The sequence below is a fragment of the Sciurus vulgaris genome, assembly GCF_902686455.1.
Source record: "Sciurus vulgaris genome assembly, chromosome: 10".
Lineage (NCBI taxonomy): Eukaryota > Metazoa > Chordata > Mammalia > Rodentia > Sciuridae > Sciurus > Sciurus vulgaris.
In genome coordinates, this window is record NC_136470.1 from 4,167,939 (window position 1) to 4,180,898 (window position 12,960).

Consider the following 12,960-nt stretch of genomic DNA (forward strand, 5'->3'; position numbering starts at 1 on the left):
CTATAAAACCCAGACTCCTTCTATAACCCGAGGCCAGCTCCATACCCGGAAAATGGGCCCTCCTGTGCCTGATCCATGCACCTGGCTGCAGAATAAAGGGAAGTTTGCTGATCTGAGTTCTGTTTTCTGTCTCCTGGCTCTGTCATTTGTGGGCCATGAGCTTAAAACTAGTGTCACCTGCAGTGGCCCCGTGTCGCATTGGGCTTCTCGGCTCTTGTGTTCTTGCCAGAGAAAATGTCAGGCAAGACACGAAAGGTATTGAAAGTGTAGTCAAGTTCATTGGGGAACAAATCACCAGAGGGAGAGAGGGAGCCAGTTGCCTGAGAAAGAAATACACCCCCATGTTCCCTGCTTTACTGGGGTAGCTTAGGGAAGTTTCTAGAGAGTCTCATCCAGCTACCACCTCTCAGATTTTGACTGACAGTAAGATCGCATCAGATCTTTAAAGTCCCTATAGCACTTGATTTTTCCCATAGTCTCCCAAACAAAACCCATGGGGAGGATTTTACTATTGTAATAAGATCAGGATGATTTGCTAAGATCTAGGGCAACTCCCAGTAACCCTGGCCTGCACCCACTGGTTCTAATTGAAACTTGCCTATTTTTTTTTTTTTTTTTAACAGATTTTATGGTTGGTGGGATTTGCTTTTAATTATCCTGTCTTTCTGAGTCTTGGAATCTTTGGTCTGTATAAAGTTCAGGGTAATTTGTGCTATCAGCAGGGAGGAGTCCTAAATTCCCAGGTGGAGAGAACAGCCCTCAGGATAACAGGTCGTCCACCAAGGACGGAAGTATCCTACTGACTTCAGCCAGAGCAGGCCGGACTGGCCTCAGGTAAAGTGCTTTTTACAGGAAAGCACTGGGGTGGGTGGGGGCGGCTCACAGGCCCAGGCTGGGAATTGTGCCCTTAGCTTTGTGTTCCTGCAGCTTATGCCTGTCTTCCGCCTCTCTCTGTGAGCCACAGCGCTGGACCATGGCCCTGACACTGGCCCACCCAGAGGTCATTTGGCCCCAACTGCAGTGGCTCCTGCAGGGGTGACAGTGTCCTCTGATGGCCTTGTCCTCAAGAGCCTGAGCAGACATGGAGCCCAGAGAGCCCTGGAACCCAGGTGGGGCCCGGGAGCAGCAGCACCTGTGGCCGCTGGCCCACCGGTTCCCATGGGCCTCTCCGGCTTCCTGCTTTCATGTTGATGGAGGTCCAGAGGTGCATTCTGCATTGTCTTCCAAATGGCAGGTTGGTGGCAGGAAGAGCAGGGACAGGGAGTCGAATATGCTTTAGAGGGATCCCGGTGCCATCCCCGTCAGTATGTGGGACTTTGGGTCCTTTCTCAACCTCTCTGGACCTCACTTTCCTCCTCTGTGAATCAGGCACGTGGAATAGCACGAAGAAAGGTGCTACCAGGAGCAAGTGTAGAGCCCCAGGCCTGGCCCTTGGGGCACCATGAATGCAGGCCCACCTCCCCGGCACCCCTCTTCCCACCACATTAACCCAATGACTAAAGATATTGGCAACACTTGCACCTAACCCTGCAGTACAGTTAAGAGCATCCTTGCCAACATCCCAAAAACAGAGCCCAGGTTCTCTCTGTGTTTCACTGCGTATGAAAGGGAGAATTGAAAAAACTGATTTCGGACTTTGGAAACCCCATGGCAGTCAGAGGCTGAGCAAGGTCACATGGGAGGGAAAAGGAAAGGTTTTAATTTGGGTTTTTTTTTTTTAATTTTTTTTATTTTTTATTATTATTTTTTTTGGTACCAGAGATTGAATCCAGGGGCACTTAACCACTGTGCCACATCCCCAGCCATTTTTTAAAAATTTTTTTTAAATTTTGAGGCAGGGTCTCACTGAGTTGCTTGGGGCCTCCCTAAGTTCTGAGACTGGTTTGAACTTGGAATCCTCCTGCTTCAGTCTCCCAAGCAGCTGGGATTGCAGGTGTGCTCCACTGGACCCTGCTGGTATTTATGTTTTACTAGAACATCAAGTTGAATTCTCTCCCAAGTGCCTGGTGACCCATCTGGGAGATGGCCGGCGTTCAGGTCTTCAGGGCTGAGAGGGGAAGTGGAGACGGGGGTCTGGGAGGCTCGGCCCTGACGTCAGAATCAACAAACTGAAGGCCCTCTGTCAACTCTCTCTCCTGCCTACTCATGCGGACATAGGAGACATTCTCCTGTCCCTTCTGAAGGTCACAGTACACCAGGTGTACTTCCCAGTGTCCCTCTCTGTTGAATGATTCAGGGTACCTGAGGGCCCGTGGCCCTGGCAGCCATTTCGCACAGAGCTTTCCTGACTTGCCCAGAGCGTGTCCCTGCTCTGTACCACCTACCAGCCTGCTTCACAGAGGCATCGCAGTTCCATGCCAGCAACTTGCCGGGAGTGCGCGCAGCCTGGCTGGTCACACTGGTGAGGTGGCCAGGACGGCTCGCTCCTTCCAGGGTGGCCGCTTTCCAGCTGGAGCCGCCATTCCCTGCCCCAGGGGATGGCTGTGTTTGCAGCCAGACTCGGGTAGACCTGGCTGGGCCCAGAGCATGCTGCCGTCTGTGGAGTCTGCAGCTGGGGCGAGGGTGGAGGAGGACGAAGCCATAGGATGGAGGCAGGTGGTGGACAGGATGAGGTGGCTGATGGACAGGCCATGCAGTGGCCTCTGGGTCAGCGTGGGATAGACGGAGGAACCCTAGAGAATCAGGTCCTTCCTCCCCTGAAGATAGCCGGTGCAGCCCTCCCTGCTTCCAGCAGCAGGTGGCTGGACTTTGTGGGATGGAGTCATGGTGATTCTTCCCCAAAGAGCAGACTAGAGAGATCTGGGAAGTCCTGGTGTTCTGTAGGCCTGGGGACACGGGTTGTCTACGTTGGGATGCTTCAGTGGCCAGCTCCTCTTCCCACCACGGAGTGTCCTTTTCATCACTTCCCACACTGTGGGGTGAGCTCTTGGGCTGTTGGACAGCAGGGACCCAGTAGGGCAGAGGCCGGATGCCTCATGGGTGTCTGAACATAAATGTGTCACAGAAAACCTGGTTGGTCCTGAGACTTCTGGGCCACAGGGCAGCCTTCCTCAGAGGTGGCCCTCTGAGTAAGATTTCTTGGTGTGCAAAACTCTGTGGGGGAGGGATCAAGTTGCCGGTTGACCCGAGGCTGGGCCTTCCTCCCCGGCGAGCGGGCCTGCTCAGGTGGCATGCCGGCTCATTCCAAGCGTAGAGCTCCTCATGCCCCACCTGCCTTCCTTCCAGAAAGTTTCTGGGTGGACACGCTTCGCTGACGCCTTTGTCCTTTCTGCACAGAAGACGTCCCCTCCACCTCCCGAGGATGTTTTCTTTGTCAAGTGCCAGTGTTCACAGGGTCATGGTGCCCTTGACTGTCAGCTAATTATGTGGGAAACAGGTGGACGTTCACGGTCAGATAAACATGGAGACCCTCTGCACAGCCAGTGCTGGTGGCCGGCAGTGGGAGGCCACGGATGCCCCTTGCATGTTCTGAACCACGTCCAGGCCAACCTCCAGTTTCACACCAGTGCACAGAAAATCCTGCCCACAGAGGGAGTCCCCACCGCCTGTCTGTCCAACAGCGCTCAGCCTGAAGCAGGGCAGACTCTAAACCTCCGCGAACACTCAGTGTGGTCCTTTGCCATGTGTGAGGGAGTCCCCAGTAGCTAGAAAAGTCTCCCTCCTGGTACCCCCTCTTCCAAGGACAAGTGGAAGAGAATGGGTTCTGGAAAGCCCAAGTGCAGAACCTTCTAGAAACGATCCACTAAGTCATTCCTACTGGTGGGAGGGTTGCTCAGCTCTGCTCAAGGCCACTTTGGCTCTGGTGGAGAGGCCAGTTCGCCTGGTCAAGAGCTCTATGTGCTGGTGGGACACCCCTAAAGCAGAAGGCCTGGGGGGAGCGTGCCTGGGCTGTGTGACCTTGAGCAGTCTCCTGAGTGCCTCAGTCTCCTCATCTGTCAGTGAACACAGTGGTCCCAGCGTTGCAGCTCTGGAGAACTCGTGTGCTCAGAGCTCGCACAAGCTCCTGGCAGTGTGTCCTAACCGTGTGTGTGAAGTGACATGTCAAGCAAGCAGCCGGCCGTAGGCAGCATGGTGGAGGCAGCTGCCCGGATCGCCGTGTGGCCAGAGGACCGGAGGGGGAGCAGGGCCCCACGAGGAGGGTGCGAGGAAGCTTCGCCTGCTGCTTCTCTGTCGGGATGGGGCATCGGGTCAGACTCCCCTGGATTCCTTTTCCTGCTAGGTCACCCCTTCTCGACAGTGAGTGTGAGCTGTTCAGCTGGATGAAGGCACAGCCCATTTGGCAAGAGAGCTGTTCTGGAAAATGACCAGCCACATGGGCCGGACGAGGTCCTGTGTTCACCCACTATTTCTTGGATGCACCCACCCTGGCTGAGCAGGGTTCTGCTGAGGGAAGGCCAGTAGCAGATGGACGGAGCTTGCCCAAGCTCCTTTCGCAGCCAATTCGAAAGGCTCGTAAGAGGGGCGAAGTCTTGTTTCCCCTTTTTGGTTTTGAGAGATTTCCTGTGCAGACGTGGTTTTAAGTTTTATTTTCCCCTAAAGAGGTGTTTGGAGATGGTGACACCAGAATGGGAAGGAGTACTGGGAACTTCTCAGCCCATTTTCTGTACTTTTCTCTGTCTGTGATTCAGGTGGGAGAGAACAGAGACATATTAGGTAGGGTAAGGATGTCCAAGACGATAAAACAGCAGTAAAAGCCAGTTTTGGATTAATTCTGCGATATCGATAGGCGAAGTCAGGAGTGTTGGTTTATTCCTTTCTTAGCCCGCAGAGGCCTACCTTCCAACTGATGATCCATCGGTTGATGGACTCACTCAAATGCTTATTGAGTGCCCACTAGCCAGACACTGGTCCAGGCTCCGAGGAAGCGGCAATAACTGAAATGGGAACAAAGGAGGCCCTCGTGGCCTGAGCTGCTTGGGCAGGGGCAGGGGACAGAGGAGGGACTGCACCAGGGCCAGCCTGTGAATGTGCCAGACGTGATCAAGCGTCCTTTGGGGCCCCCAGGCCCACTGCATCCCCACTGGCTTCCAGTCTCTTTGCAGGGTCCCTCCTCTGGCCCCACACTTCTGGCCCTGATGCGAGAAAAGCCTTCAGGGCTGCCTTCCTGTGGGAGGAGACACACCTGAGCTCAAGTCCAGTCCCCTGAGTGAGCCTGTTTCCACACATTGGAGCAGGTGCCTTTCTTATTGAGCTGGCGTGAGGATGAGAGAGGCCGGAGAAGAAGCACCTAGCACAGATTCAGACTGGCGGGCCAGGCAGGAGAGGGCGTCAGTCAAGCTCCGCATCACGACACCTGAGACCTGACTTATGAACACAGAGTTCGTTTCTTGTGGCTCCGCAGGCTGGGAAGCCCCAGGACAAAGTCTGCATCAGGCGAGGGCCTTGTGCTGCATCATCCCATGGCAGAAGGTGGGGGAAAGTAGAAGAGCTGACGCCGTCCCTTATCAGAACCTGCTCACAGGCCTTAACCCACCCACGAGGGCTGGCCGCAGGGCTCTTGGGGCCCTGCCTCTCAGCACTGTTGCACTGGGGGCGTTTCCAACACGGGAACTCTGGGCCCTGTGACCCCACCTTCGTCCTGGCTTCCACTCACTACTACCTCCTAGCCGAGGCTTTCCTGCGGACACCACCTGCAGCCCCTGGGAGCCATTCCCAGGCAGTGCGGCTATCTGATGGGGGACAGGTGAGCCTTCCAAGGGCTGCTCCTGAGAGGGTCATCAGGCTTCTGGGGTGGAGCGCACCGACTCCTTCCCTGCCTGGTTCCGGGTCCTCACACTGCTGCAGGACGTCCTCAGTGATGCCCAGGACGGCTGACCTTGGGAAGCTCTGGTTCTACGTGGCCCAGGCTGCATCCACTGCGGTCACTGGGATCTGTCTGGGGTGTTACAGCGGCAGCCGTCACTGAGGGGTGTCTCGTGAGAGCGTGTGAATTCCGATGGCAGACCTGTGAAGTCGTGTGGCTGTGGCCAGTCCAGAGATGAGCGACTGAGGGAGGATAGGCTGAGGCCCAGACGGTTAGGGAGCTAAGGGAGGACTGCGAGACACAGCCCTGCACACCACGCTGCCTCCTTCCCCAGAGCAGGGAGGGAGCAACGGAAGGCGGGCGGTGCAGGGAAGAGTCAGGGACTCCGCACACGCTTGAAAGATCTCTGGTCACAGCATGAGCAGGAAATCTCTGTGTATGTTTTGCATGTGTGTCTGTATGTGCATGTGTGTGCTGTGTGCTCACTGTTTTGCATGTGTGTTGTACTGTGTGTGTGTTCTCTGTGCCGTGTGCAGGCCTACGTTCCACATGCGTGTATCACGTGTGCTGTATGCTCATGTATGTGTGGCATGGGCATGTGGGTGTGTCCTTAGAAGTGCTCCTGAGGCACGCAGTGCTTCACGCCTCAGCGATCTCACACACTAGTGGGGGTCGGTACCGGGGTGGGCAGATGGCTTCCCAGCACAGCGGTGGAGAGACTCCAGCGGAGACCCACTATGCTTGGGACCTGGGACCTGACAAGGGTGCAGACAGGCAGGTGACTGCACAGGTGGGGAGCCTGGGGGCCCTGAGGTGTGCGAGGAGCTCACACGGTCTCTGTGCAGTCTGACGCCTTTGTGAGCCACTGCGCCCCCTGGCCACGCAGCTGAGCAGTCCTGCTGCCTGAAGAGGCAGGGGAGGTTGTGGGAGCTGGGTGGGCACACGGAGGTGCTTCAGGGGAGCCAGCGCCCCAGTCACTGGCCACTCGCCACCTGCTGGCCTGCCAGAGGCTGGACAGAGAAGGCTCCCTGCTGATGCCTGTTGATTTCCTAGCAGTGTGGTACCCAAGGTCTGGAGTTAGGCCTCTCGGCTGGTGTGCTTTCTGACGTTGGAGCATGTTTAGAAATCAAGTCAGTGCCTGCAGGAAATGCAGATTCCCAGCCCTGGACACGAGGCACTTGATTCTGAGGTCCAGGGGTCTGCTTCCAACTGTCAGCTCGAGACCCTCTGTGGGTGGCACAGGAGCCCCTGGGAACGGTCCTCCTCCCCGGCCTCATTCTGCCTGAGTGACCCCTGGGAAAGGTGCGAGGGCCGGATGCTGCGGAGGAACCCTCACGGAGGAGCCGGGCCCGCGCACAGCTCCGTTGCTTCTGCGCCGTGATAGCGTGGGGGCATTTTCTTTAGGGTTTGGGAAGTTGTCACACACCATGAATTCGACAAGTTCTTCTGCCCCCAGTCACGAGATTCCTGTTTCCACCCCAGTTGCCCAAACTGACAACCCGGAATTCCCGACTTCCTCCGGACTCCAGCCACATTTTCGTCAGGTCTCTGCTGGGAGGTCACTTCCTCCTGGAGTCCTGGACACTTCTCCTCGGGAGGCTCCTCCTGGGGAGGCTCAAGCTGGGTCAGGTGGTCCTCTCTCACCTCCCAACAGTGCCCTGCCTTCCCTCCCCGTGCCCCCCGGGAAGTGGCTGCCTTGTCCCCGCGCCTCTGTGCTCAGCACGCGCCTGGTGCAAGAAGGTGCTGTCGGCAGATCCCTCTTTGGCACTTCCCTCCAGGTGGCCTGAGGTTTCTTCCTGGTGACCGCTCTGAGTTTATCACTGCTCTGACCATTCAGATGATAGGGTAGCACTTCATGTGACCAAACAGCCCCGGGGTGTGACTCCGCCCTTCCACGGTGCCTTCTGTCACTCATTCCACATTCTAATCCTGCAAGTGTTATAAACCCAACAGTCTTACTTTTGCTCTTCCTGGTGCATCATCTCTTAAAGCCATGATTTAAAAAGAGAAGTTCTCCTCATTCTGACCTTGGTTTTGCCATTTCTGGATTCCCCACTCCCCACATCGAGTCTCCTCTAATATCCTGTCATTCTGTACTTAAACTGCTGCTAGTATTTCAGGTTATTTGAGTGTCCTGGTGAAGAAGTCTCTCAGTTTGAAAAACAATATTTTTTGAGGGTGGACGTTCTGAAAATGCCCTTCACCTTTATTTTTAAATGCTGTTTTTAATGCATGTAAAATACTAGATCAGTAGCATATTTTTTCTTTCTGTTCTTTAAAGATGTCTCTGTGACCTCCTAATCTTATTTTTTAAACATCTTATTAATTTTTTCTGATAAAGGAGGAACAGATATTATTATTTTCCTCCTGTATTCTGTCTCTTTTCTCTGACTGCTCTTGAGATCATCTTTTTGCCACTAGTTCTCAGCAGTTCCATCGTGGTATTTCCTGGTGTGGTTTTCTTTTGTCATTCTGTCCCAGGTTTCGTGGGGGCTGAGGTCTGAAGTGGGTGTGTCCTCCCAGAGTCCACAGGTGGCAGACCTAAGCACCTGTGTGGTGGTGTTAGGCCGGGCTTTGGAGGACAGTGGGTCTCAGGGGCGGGTTCTCGGGGGTGGGAACTGCTAGTCCTCGCAGAGCCCGATCCGTCAGCACCTTGAGCCTGGCCTGCAGCCTCCAGAACCGTGCAGGGTGCGTTTCTGTTCTCCATCAGCCGCTCGGTGTACGGCATTCTGTTGACGGCCTGAGCGCGAAGGCTGCCTTTCTGCTTTCCATCAAACCTGAGCATGTTTCAGCCATCGCTTCTTCGAATATGCTTTCTATGCTGGCCCCTGCTTCCTGCCCCTCGGGGCTCCAGCTCTGTGCCTGTTAGACGCTTCATCTTGTCCACAGCTCCTCAGGCCCTGCTCGCTCTCCTTCGGCCTTTTTTCTAGGTCTGGACTGACTTCCTTTCTGGACATGTGTCCTCATGCTCTGTTTTTCTTTAGGCCCGTGATCAGATGTAAAATGGCTGCCTTGGGGACCTTGCCTGCTAATTCCCTAATGCTTGCCATGCCTGGTGTTTCTCTAACGACTTCGTTTTCTCCAGGTAACAAGTCACATTGGCCTGTCTGCGTGTCTAGCGATTTCTCATTTTCGGCTGGAGATTGCTGAAGCCAGTTGGTTAAGTGCTCTTTTGCTCGAGCAAGTAGCTGGCTGACTTATGGTCCTTTCAGGTGTTTTTAAGCTCATTGGGGTGGACATAGAGCAGCTTTTCTTCAGGGCTACAGGACCGCTGTCACCTCAACGTGGCGTTCCTAAGCCATCAACTAAATTCCTGTTGTGTACTCCAAAATCCTGTGATTTTGGCAAGTTGGACCATCTGTGTCTTAGCCCTTTCCTCACCTTTCTGAAACATACGCGTGTCTCTTTGCAAGTTCTGGAATTGCTATGTAGCCTACAGCTGCTGGAGGTCAACTTCTCCTGGCTTGTGGATCCCCATCCACAAGGGATGCGGGGGACCCTGGGTGGACATCTGGAGCTCCTTCCCTGGGTGGCGCCCTCCCATCCGGAACTGGATCCTCACTTGGGTGGCCTTAGCATGTTCCAAGCTTTGTTTCCTCTTCCCCACAGGACACCGCGCTCTTCCTGGGCTTGTCTTCCCCATGCCACAATCAAGAAAGTGCGTTACGTCAGAAGACTGGGGAACCTGCAAGGGTCACCTCACTTCTCCTTGCTCTGTCTGATGCCCAGCCCCTGCTAACGAAGGTCCATGTGCTTTGTCCAGTTCTCTCTCTCTCTCTTTTTTTTTTTTTTTTTGGTACCAGGGATTGAACCCAGGGGTGCTTAACCACTGAGTCACATCCCCAGCTCTTTTTTATATTTTTAATTTAGAGACAGGGTCTTGCTGAGTTGCTTGGGGCCTCACTAAGTTCCTGAGGCTGGCTTTGAACTTGCCATCCTCCTGCCTCAGCCTCCCTAGCCGCTGGGATTACAGGCATGTGCCACCACACCCAGCTTCTCTAGGTTTTGATTTATGGTGGAAGAGCTAGTCTGGTAACAGTTACACCCAGTGGCTCCTCTGGATGTTAACCAAAGCATGTGGGGGGCCTAAACAGGCCGGTTCACAATCTTTCCTGCTCTCTGCTTTGCTCTTGCTTCAGCCTCCTGAGCCCTGTGGCTGCCTGAACCCTTTCTTAGCCTTTCTGAAACACATATGTGCATGTGTATGTAGATATGTAAATGTCTGTAGGCACAGATGCACACGTTGAGGTGCTCAGTATTAGTGCCTTTGCAATAATTAGCCGTTCCTTCCATCTTTTCCCTCTCCTTCCTTCCTTCCTTCCTTCCTTCCTTCCTTCCTTCCTTCCTTCCTTCCTTCCTTCCTTCCTTCCTTCCTTCCTTCCTTATTTCTTTTTTTAACAATGCTTCAACAGGATGGAATGGGAACACTTCAAAAGATGAGGAACCCAGACAGGCAGGAGGGGGTCGAGTGTGTGAGCGGGGTGTGAGGAGCCGGCTCATCTGGGGACATGTGGTGAAGGGGACGGGATGGTTGTGAGCTCATCGTGTGGATCGGAATCAAGGCCCTTCCTTGTTCCACTGAAACAATTCTCCTCTTCCAACATGTGTCTTGGGAGTCTTAGCTGTTTCTTGGACTCAGAAGGCCAGAGACATTTAATGCAGAAGCCGTAGTGAAGTCCGCAGTGTTAATTGTAATGGAAACTTCTCCTTACGTTGTATTTTATACTGAGGTGACTCGAATAAGCTCACGCTGAGGCAGGATTTGTTCCTGGGTTTGTCCGTCCTGAGCACAAGGCCTGGACCACAGTGCAGGTCTGCTCAGCAGAGAAAGGAGCCCCCGTGGCACACAGCCGAGGGGCCCAGGCTGGCCTGGCCTTGCCTGCTTGCCCGGGTGGCTGGAGAATGAACAGGTAGGTCCTAACATCCCTCCTCTTGACGAATAAACTTCTCGCCTATGTAGCTTTTTAGTTCTCACACCTTGGAAACGAACCCCAACTCTGTTAATTTGAAAAAACCAATTTTACTCCCCACAGGGACCTCCACTGCGTCTGGAGCTCCTCCTAGGCTCCCTGCTCTTGGTCAGGAGCGGCAGCGCTCAAGGCGGCAGGGGAACGCCGGGAGGCCCCGCCTCCTCCCGTGTGCCAGGAACGGAGGTGGCCTTGCTGCTGCCAGCCACGCCCTGCAAGGCCCCTTTCTCCAGCCACAGCTCCGTGGCGGCTGGTGGTGTGGACAGCCCAGGCCACACTGCAATGCCCCTTCAACAGGCCTCCTTCCATCTCGGTCCCTGGGCTGGGATCCCTCGGCCCCAGCTCACCTGCCCCTGCCTCCTGCTCAGGAGTGGCCCTCTCCAGCCGGAGCCACTGGAGACTCAGCTGGCTGCTATTCCATCCCAGTTCTGAGGCCCGCAGTTCTGCACAAGCTTCCAGAAGTGACAAACACCAGGTCCTGATTCCCGAGGCTGGCACCTTGGCCAAGGTGGTCGTGCCTCCTCATCCTGGAGAGATTCCCCCAGAGCAGGTGCCCAGCAGGAGTGGACTTTTATACCAAAGACTCAAAGGGCTGCCTAGGCTCGGAAAGACCCACAGAGCCACGGGAGGTGGATCCTTTCTGGATGCCCGAGGGCAGGGAAGAAGACAGGGAGGAAAAAAGAGTAGGAAAGAAGAGCACAGGGTCAGTGTGGACCTGGCCTGGCCTGGGACTCGACTGTGCTGCCAGTGTGGATGGCGATTCTCATGTTCCCGATTCAGATGCCTCTGCAGAGGTTCCTAAGGAGCCTGCGGAGCACGTGTTCCGGGGCCAGGTGCCGGTCAGGGTCAAGGGCAATCTCTGGCTAGAGTGACGAGCAGACAGGTATTTCTAAGGGGGTCATCCCAGCTCTGTATGCTAATTTCACACCATCATTTAAAATCAATCCTTATTTTGATCGAGGATTAAACTTTTGGCCCCTCTTCCCTCCAGGAGACAGGAAAACTAGCCAGAAAGAGCTTATCTGGACAGTTGGACTCACCCCTGAATCTAATGTCAAAATATCAGTGGCAAAATATGGGTGCTCTTTGAAAGATGTATGTCCTGACTTCAGAGAAAGCAAAAGACTCGCCTGGATGGCTGCGCTTCGCCTCTGTCCATTTGGAGGGCAGCCCTCACCCCGCCCCTCGCTCCGGTGGATGGTCCCCTAGCCTGTGACCCCAGGAGACAGCACCCTGTGGCTTACCCGCTCGTCCCGTCATCCAAGCATCCAATAATGGGGTCGAGCAGGCCCTGCTCCAGACCCTGGACAAAGTTGCTGCTCTACGGGTCGCAGTCCTCGCAGCTCGCTCTACGGATCTGGGCATCCAGTGGGGGTGGTCTCAGTCTCAGGCAGCTCAGCCACCCCTCAGGGTCAGAGCCCCCCGCCAGGATGTCAGACCCTGCTCTGCTTCCACGGCCCTCCAGGAACAGAGCACTGTGTGGTGTCTCGACCGTCCTGGACTCCCTGGTGAGCTGTGCACCCACAACACACCACACATACACACCAAACCACACACATCACATACATACCACACACCACAGCACACACACACACCACACACACACCACACCACACACACACACCACACACACACCACACCACACACATACCACCTCATACCACACACACCATACACATACCACACCATGCACACCACACACACACCACGGTACACACACACCACACATACCACATCACACACACACACACCACAGCACACACACACCACACCACACACATACCACACCACACCACACACATACCACACCATGCCACACACACCATACACATACCACACACCACACACACACCACAGTACACACACACACACACACACACACACACACACACCTGTGTGGCTGGCTCAGCACAGGATCGTGGCTTACATCACACTGTGCCTGCGGCTGCAAGACCCGCTCTTACTTCCACTTGTCTTGTGTTTGTTCTTTCTTTTGTCCTCGTCACGGAGCCCGGCCTCCCCCTCCACGTGGGCTACCAGGGAGATATGTTTAATGGGTACCTTTTCATTTCAAGGTAGTCAACAAAGTGACCGGCGTGTTCTGTTGTGTGTGCACGTATTTGAGTTGTGTACGTGAGGAAGCATGTGCCTAGCTGCCCCAGCCTCGGGGTCCCGGGGTCCAGGCTTGGCCACGTAGGAGCAGTGTGGCTTTGGCCTTGCTCCTTGTCTGTGTCTGTTTCATCATCTGTA